We start from the raw sequence: 8,737 nt of genomic DNA, 5'->3' as shown, positions 1-8,737 counted from the left end.
GGGATGGATTATATGGAGTTTGGGTGTAGGTTTGAGGCTGGGGTTGAGGCTAGGTGTAATGGTGCGGCGTACCCCTTAAGCCAGTCCACGATCCTAAGACGACTATAGCAACATCTTCTTTCTTCTTTTTCCCTAACACGGACCCGGTGCCATTCTGGATCGCTTGTGTGGTTTCTTTGATGGAAAAGTAACTCATGATCTTGCTCGACTTGATCCCCTCTTCTACCATTCCTCCCATCTTCACCACCTCATTGAAAGCCTTACCTATGGTCGAGACCATATGACCAAAGTAAGTAGGCTCCAAGGTCTGAAGAAAGCAATCCACCATTTCATCTTCCTTCATTGGGGGGTCGACTCGTGCCGCCTGTTCTTTCTACCGGAAATCATACTCCCTGAAGCTCTCACTGGGCTTTTTCTCTATATTAGTCAAAGATAGGCGATCTAGGATAATTTCTACATTGAACTGGAAATACCGAGCGAAAGCCTGAGCTAAGTCATCCCAAGTGTACTACCTGCTGTAGTCCTGGCGGGTGTACCACTCCAATGTTATACCACTCAGACTTTGGCTCCATCAACAGTTCATCTTTCCTACCAGCTCCCCTCATTTTGCTGCAAAATCCTCTCAAGTGGGCCACGGGGTCTCCGTGCCCGTCATACAGGTCAAACTTGGGCATTTTGAATCCGACAGGTAGCTGGACATCAGGAAACAAGCACAGATCCTTATAAGCCACACTCACTTGGCCTCCTAACCCTTACATATTTCTCAGCGACTGCTTCAAGCTCTTTACCTTCCTAAATATCTCCTCTTGTTCCGTGTTTTTGGCTGGCTTCTCAGTTTCAACAGAAAGTTCGAAGTGGGGAGTGTAAGAGTAGTTATCTGGGACTTTGAAGTTGGGCTATGGGGCATAGTACTGGTTATCTTGGGCCTGGAATACCGGCTCACTGGAAGATCGATGGAGTGTAGCTGGTGGGGGTGCTACGAAGACATGGGTGGCTGGCGGAGGGGGGTATGTGGTTATTTTGGCTGGGGGAGCTTGGATAGTTTGGGAAGTGGTTTCATGATAGTGGTGGTAAGGGGTGAAGCTTGGTGCGTGTTGTGGGGATAAATCAACAACGGGGGGCTCTTGAGATTGAGCCAATAGTGGGACGAAAGCAGGGTTGGCGGGGTATGATGGTGGAGGATTCCCTTTCATCCATGCCTGGTACATTTCGACCATTTGGTGTTTTAGCTTATGTAACTCCTCTTTTAGACCGGGCTCATATTACTCCTCCTCTCTCGGTGGGTCAATAACACTCGCATCCAATTCTTTGCCAAACATGATCGCCTTGTGTTTAAACCTGGTATTGTACAGGTGGGTTGCCAGAATGCCTAACAGACTAACCACCTTCCTGTGCTCAATAACAACAGATAGGCAACCGCACGTTTGGGGTGCAATGCACCTAAATAGTTAAAAGTTTCTACTATGTATTTGAACGGTTGCATGTTTCATCCTGGCCTTAACAAACTCTTTTCATTTTGCACTTTCTATTCTCTTTTTTTCCCACTATTGCCCTTTTCACTCAATATTGATTTTCCCACTCGGTTCTTGTCGCTCCTCTTTTTTTCTCTTGCTTTTGTTCTCTTGTTTTGCCATTATCTCTTTCCACTTAGTTTCTTTTCTTTTTATTGTCTCTTTTTTTTCTCTTTTTCATTTTATGTTTATGATCGAATCCTATGGGGATTGTCTATGTGTCATGGCACCGCATGAATCAAATCATTACGTAGTTCAGGAGATAAATGCGAAATAAAAGAAAGAAATATTCTTTTGGGTTTTCAAATTTTCATAAAATAAAAACATTCTAATTTTCCTCTATTACAATGACTCCATCCTACAGACTTAAACATGAAAAAAAACTAACAGACTCTAAAAGAAACTGCAATACAGACTCGAAAGTGGACTAGCAGACTCCAAAAAACTGAAAATACAGACTCGAAAGTGGACCAACAGACTCCAAAAGAAACAAAAATACAGACTCGAAAAATAAAATAAAAAATACATAAGTGCCTCAACTACTGCTCCAGGGGCCCGCGGGACATCAGTCGGTCTTGCCGCGGGCCTATGTGCCATATCTTCTTGGAGGCGATATATGACATCCATTATCTGACGGACAAAAATCATAACTGCAGCAAAGAACATGGACCTGGTCATGTCCTCATATTCGTTTCACTTCATCACAATATAGTCAACAATCCTTCTAACCCTCTCCCTGATGACGCCCTTCTCTTATAACAAATGTCCAATTTGTTGAGATCTGGTCTCGAAAACATGTGTGGCTGTATGATTTTGCTCTTGTAATTATTGCAGATCCTCTTCTAGTTGTGACACCAAGGCATAGCAGTGTTCTCTTTCCACTTTAAAGTTCTTTGCTTGCTTGGACATTTCGCTCTCAAGGGTATTGATCTTTTTCTCCAACCCTATGATTCCTTTATCGTATTTTTCCTTCAACTGCTGAACGAAACGTGCTCGTTCCTTCGTATTCCTGGCCAACTTTACTCAGGCCTTTGCTAGTTCGCCCTCGGTATTTTCCAAATCAAACACAAAGTCACATACTTTCCGCCTAAGGCTGTCTATAAGTTTCTCATCCTTTTCACTTCTAGCAGGGTTCTCAGCTACTATTTTCATCTTCTGGATTTGGGTTTGGAGGGCATCATTTTCTTTGGATAACTTTTTCTTTTCACCCTCATCCGCAGCGGCTTGCAAACCACTCTCAAATTAAAGATCTCTAACTTATTTTTCCAACTTGCTTATGGTGGCCCTATACTCATTTTCGTTGGTCAGCCAATCCCATTGTTCCTGTGATGCTTCAACAAATTCTTTTATACCAAGCAAGGTAATCAGACGAGACTTTACCCTTGGATAAATCACGCACTCGGGTGTTTGCCGTCAGGTATTGGCACTCACTCTAGATCTGGCGACTGCTTCATGCCATCAGAGCGGATCTCGACTGCATGAATGCTAAGGTCTTCGTCCTTGGGGATTATTTCACATCTTCCTAGCTATCTCAAAACTCGGTATGGGGCATAAGGTTGGATACTTCTGAGACCCATTATGAGGAAGTGAGGACCGACGGCTGGCATGTATATAATCTCATTAACAGGAAGCCAACCCAACGTCCACTTATCTGTAGTTATAGAGCGGAGGCAGGATATCCAATCTACGACCCCTTCTGGCATCTTGAACCCATTGACCCTTGTATCAAATTCCTCTATGCAGTTTTTCCCTGTCGACCCATAGTTCATGTACCGAGGACGGTGACACAGATGCTCAATCATCCATATTTGTTGCAACAAATTGCACCCTTCAAAAAAATCTACTCCAGCTTTGCAAGCTGTGAGAGCTCGGAATATCTCAGACACTATTATTGGTGCAAGGGTGCTTTTGGCATTGGTAATCAAAGTATTGACGACTCCGGCTACCCGTAGGTCAATACTCGCATCCTTCCTAGGAAATACTAGAAGACCCAAGAATGCCACCATGAAAGCAAAACATCTATGCTCTTCCCATTTTGGTCGGTTCCCTTTACTACAGATTCTGCTTTCCGGGTTTTCAAACCCTCTTATTTGTCTGTACCACTGGTATATGAAGTATAGAGTGGAAAACCCACCCGCCAAATTTGCATACTGGACCCCTCTGCTTATTTTTAACAAATCCAAAAACTTGTACAGGGTGACGGCCCTTGTAGCGACCGGGTATTTATGTCTTAGACCTCAGTACTCCCAGCATATCCCACTATCTCCTCCAAAGTAGGTGTGAGTTCGAAGTCCGAGAAATGCAGAACGTTGTGAGTTGGATCCCAAAATGTCACTAGTGCTTTTATTATATCTCCCATAGACTTATCTTTAGTAATTCAGTGAGCGCTCCCAAATAATGGTTGACCATGTCTCATCCTTGCCCACCTAAATCTTCTCACCACAGATGTAATTCCAATGGAATCTTGGTCATGATCTTCATTGGTAAATTTTGACTAATGCTCATTCTGCACATTTAGATTAAGGTGATTGGTTTAAAGACAAAATGAATCTTATTTTAAAAACTGATAAAAGGGGTTTATTTTGCAAAAATCAAATAAATCAGGACTGCTTTTGCGAACACAGCACTTCAGCACTTCGAAATGCAAGATTTTAGGGTTGTGTTTGCTAAATGGCCAAAAATTAATAAAGAAACCGTCAGTGGCTATTCTTGCAAAAACAGCCTTCCGGTGTCCGGTTAGGACTTTCGGCTATTTAGACAAAAATTGCATCACCCACTTTATTTACGACAAAAACGACGACACTTCATATATTTTTTCAAAATTTTCAAAAGCGGGGCTGAAACTGATGAGGGTTGCCTATGTATCACATATCCAGTGAGAATCAAACCCGCATAGTTCGGCCAGTTTTGACGCAACGGAAAAAAAATACAAGCACTTTGAATTAACTTTTCTCCTTTCTCTTTTTTTTTCCAAAAATTTCGGCAAAATTTCGGGATATTTTGGATACCAGATTTTTGGGAAATGGATGAAATTCTCTTTCATACCCCGAACTTGATTTTTCTCTTTATCTTTATTACTTAATCTAGAAACCGGTTAACATTTAAGCCGAAACAAATGAATGCACAGGTAGCACGTAAAAAAATGAATCAAGTTGATCTTTTTATTTTTGGGTACACCTGTGCTAGACGGACCTAACTACTGTGTTGAGTCTCCAAAGTCAAATGCGCATGATGCAAACAAGCGTTCCTACTAGGGATCCTACATGAGGCTGAGTTATTCTAGGTTTAAAACCTGGGTATATTGTTCTAGACTTGCTGTACCCGAGCGGACAACTCAAGCCGAGGGGGGGCTATGTACCGGGAACCAAAAGGCCATCTAGCTTTGTAACTTGTTCGAGCCTCTTTCTAAATTAAGGTATGATACTAATAGAAAAGAAGTCATGTCAATGTGCACTTCCCCGAAAATGAGAAGAGAAGGGTTTCGTAGCAGTTTATATATAGTTCAAGTAATATCAAAGCGGTAAAAAGCGTCATTTAGCACATTAGGCCCAAGCATGTAATAAAAATCAGATAATAAATAAAATTCAAATATAACAATTATTCTAAGCTCGAATTCTTGAACCCTAGAGATTCTGGGTTCTTATCCCCAGCAGAGTCACCAGAGCTGTCACACCTCCTTTTTCTACCCGAAAAGGGGGTATATGGGAGTTTTTCCAATTAAAGTGACAATAATCGAAATGGGATTATTCATTCAAATTCAGAGTCACCACTTGGGATGATTTATGGTATCCCAAGTCACCGGTTTAAAATCCCGAATCGAGAAAGTTTGACTCTGTTTTACAGTTCGCGAAACACAAAAAATCGGGTAAGGAATTTTGTTAACTCGGGAGAAGGTGTTAGGCATTCCCGGGTTCCGTGATTTTAGCACAGTCGCGCAACTATTACTATTGGCCTATTTATCTGATTTTAAAATATATTTTATACCTATTGTGCATTTTTAACCTTTGACCTCTTTCAATTATTTATGAAATTATTCTGGAACAAGTTACTATTGTCGTAGACTTGTTTGTTTGGTACACATTGCGAATCGTGCCACGGGAACCGTACCCACGATCTACAACATGTTTAATTTATTAGCATTATTAGTTGTTATGTTCGGGTGTCATAAATATATCCCCAGATTTGGAAATTAAGTATCACAACTACGTCACGTGAACCGTACCCGCAACTATGATAATTTATTTAATTAATGCGCCTAAAGCAAACTACGAGAGTTCAAAGAATTTTTCTACATTAGTTAAGATATTGATGTGAGGGCCATAGTTTTTGTGATTAGATGGCACACCTCAACTTATTTACAAAAAAATTGTACTCAACTAAAGTGAATTATGGATGTTCAAGCTTAATTGGATTAAAGTTCAATCTAAAACTACTAATTGTAGGTAGGCATTGAATAATATACTAGGCATATAATTGTTTTGGGAAAAATTGGGCCAGCATGAAACCTATTATGTTAAGGCCCTACGCATGATATTACTGATTTAATCAAGCCCAAAACTGAGCCTATGAAGCGGAGGAAACTCAGAGGCCATGCCATGGTCTGATTTTGACCAGACCATCTCATTTGGGCTAAAATCAAACCCAATTATTTTAATAGGAATAACCTTAGCATGCTAAAGCCCCTGCCTATATTCAACCTCTACTAATGTACAAATAACTACACAGTTATTCAATTGAAAACGCATATGCAGCACTACTTTTACTGATTAAACACGTTGGGCAATGATTTTTCAATTTTTAAAAGTTTATGAACTTGGACCTTATACTTACACCATGGCTAGTATAACTTCCCGCTCAATGAAATAGGCATTAGAAAAGGGCTAAACCATTATACAATTTTCTTGGATTTTCACATATCCAACTTACGAAAAAAAGTAAACTATTTAAATCATTCACCTCTGAACCTCTTAATATCTTTATACATCATATCTTTTTATATGGAAATTCCATATTCACCTAACATCAGCCACAAACCATGAACCATTGATCAACAAACTCATGAACAAAAACTACAACTATGGAATGACAAATAGACTCAATCCTGAAACTATTAAACAACTACATTAAAGATTACAATTAAACTTCTAGGCAATAGTCTTTCACAACTGCCAGCTTTTTCCCATATATGAGCAGAAACCTATTTAAGTTTTGAACTCACATGGATCTGACCATGTCGAGGTTAGATCCACCAAGAGTATGGCTATACACATGTGACAACTATGTTATTGCACAAACTCAGTCAACAACACAGGCATATTAGATAAGAATGAACAAATGGAAATAGTATATGTAAGACAAATACAACAGATAACAAATTTTGTATTTAACATACAAGAAACATGTTTTCATAGTATGAGAAACACTGAATCAATAGAGAGTTATAAGGTCAAGGAATACTCAAAGGTTGTTGCATTTAATGAAGATGAATTGCATCATAACAAACACAACATTCAGCAAAATCTCTTGTGTTTACATTAAGTCAGATTTACAAAGATTTAAGCATAAGACAAGGTGTGTACCTTGCTGCTTAAGAACTGCTTCCAAAAATGCTAAAAGATGCAAATATTTCAGTAGCCAAGAGAAGGATTTTCAGCAGGAAATCAACAGAGAGCAAGCAGCAAGAAATAGCCAACCACAGCTTTGAACTCACCCATTTTTGACTTAGAAATGCAGAAATCCCAGAGAAAATTTCAGAGTGTTTTTATTTTACTCCAGAAAATCAAAAGAAATTAATTCAGCTTTTCGAAACAGTGTAGAACCTTTTGTGTGTTTTCTAGGGTCTTAAAATCTGTATCCGCCTGTCCGAAATGGGTGCAGAAAGGATACTTTTATAGGCCTAAATGCCATGTGCTGGAAAAAACTGAATTAGGGAATTATTCCCTCACACAACCCCTAAATGCATCTTTCTAACTGAAATGGGACAGCTGGCAGCTTCTAATTGGTTTCAACATTTTTGTTGCTGGCCAAATAGGGTCAGCTGCCCTTAATTCTAGAAGCTTCTACCCAAATTTCTGTTTGCATACCCCTCCCTTGACCCCTTAAGTTTTTATTTGTTCAATTGACCCCCTATAAGTCCTGCCTATTCCCAAATCAGGACCAACAATACCAAGCAAGAAACAATACAAAACAAAGATAAAAGGAACAAATCTTTAAGCTATTAAACCTTTAGACTAATCATGAACCAACTTAGAAAAGAAACAAAACAACAATATTCAAACCTAATACCAAAACGAATTTCAAAGGAAAATTGTTAAAACCTATTAACAGACTACTGAGATGAGAACCTAACAAACGTCCAATTAAGTATGAACATAGATACTGAAATTATCCCAACTAAGGCATGCAAACTAAGCAAAGAAAATAATATGAAAACTAAAAATTACCCAGAAAGCAAGCAAAGAAAAAACTTAAAGGCACAAATCTGAACTTAGAAGATTTTTATCAATTAACCTAATTTGTCTAATAAACAAAATTAAACCTCAAAAATCATTTATTATATCCAGAAGGGAATGGGAAAATACCAGCTCTAAAAAATGGGCCAAATCCGAACCCACATGCATTCTGTCCGGTCACAGGCAAATCAATCGGATCCCGGTGACTCCGAAATGAGTTTAAACTTACATTATTCAATGGCTATTAACAAAATCCATTAGCTAATGTTAGTTTCAAACTCAAGGTATGCTAAAATCAACGGAGATATCGAAGAAAAGACCGACATTTTCTGACCATTTTTAGATCTAAAATTTAAAGAGTTTTAAGGTGTTTTGAGAGGAACTAAAATAGAATACGGGATGAGGAGGGATAGGAGATTATAGGGTGTGATTTTGGGGCCGTTTGGGTGATTTAGGGGTTTTAGGGTCAGACTTAAGATCTAAAATTGATGGAATTAGGTGGTGTTTTTGGGGAAACTGATGGTGGAATGGTGTTAGGGAAGGGCTCAAGATTGTGTAGTGTGAATCTGGGTGGATTTTGAGCATCGCCGCTGCCGTGGGGCGATTTCCGGCGGCGGAATAAGGCAGAGATGGTAGAGTTAAGAGAGAGAGGAAAGGGGAGAGGTCTATGATGATTTGGGGGGTTAGGGTGGGGTTTGGTTAAGACAGTTTTATGTTAAGGGGTAGGCTAGTTCCGGGTCGTTGGATCAAATTAATCCAACGGCTGAGATGAGG

The sequence above is a fragment of the Nicotiana sylvestris genome, chromosome 10 (assembly GCF_000393655.2).
Source record: "Nicotiana sylvestris chromosome 10, ASM39365v2, whole genome shotgun sequence".
Lineage (NCBI taxonomy): Eukaryota > Viridiplantae > Streptophyta > Magnoliopsida > Solanales > Solanaceae > Nicotiana > Nicotiana sylvestris.
Note: the sequence above shows the minus strand (reverse complement) of the source record.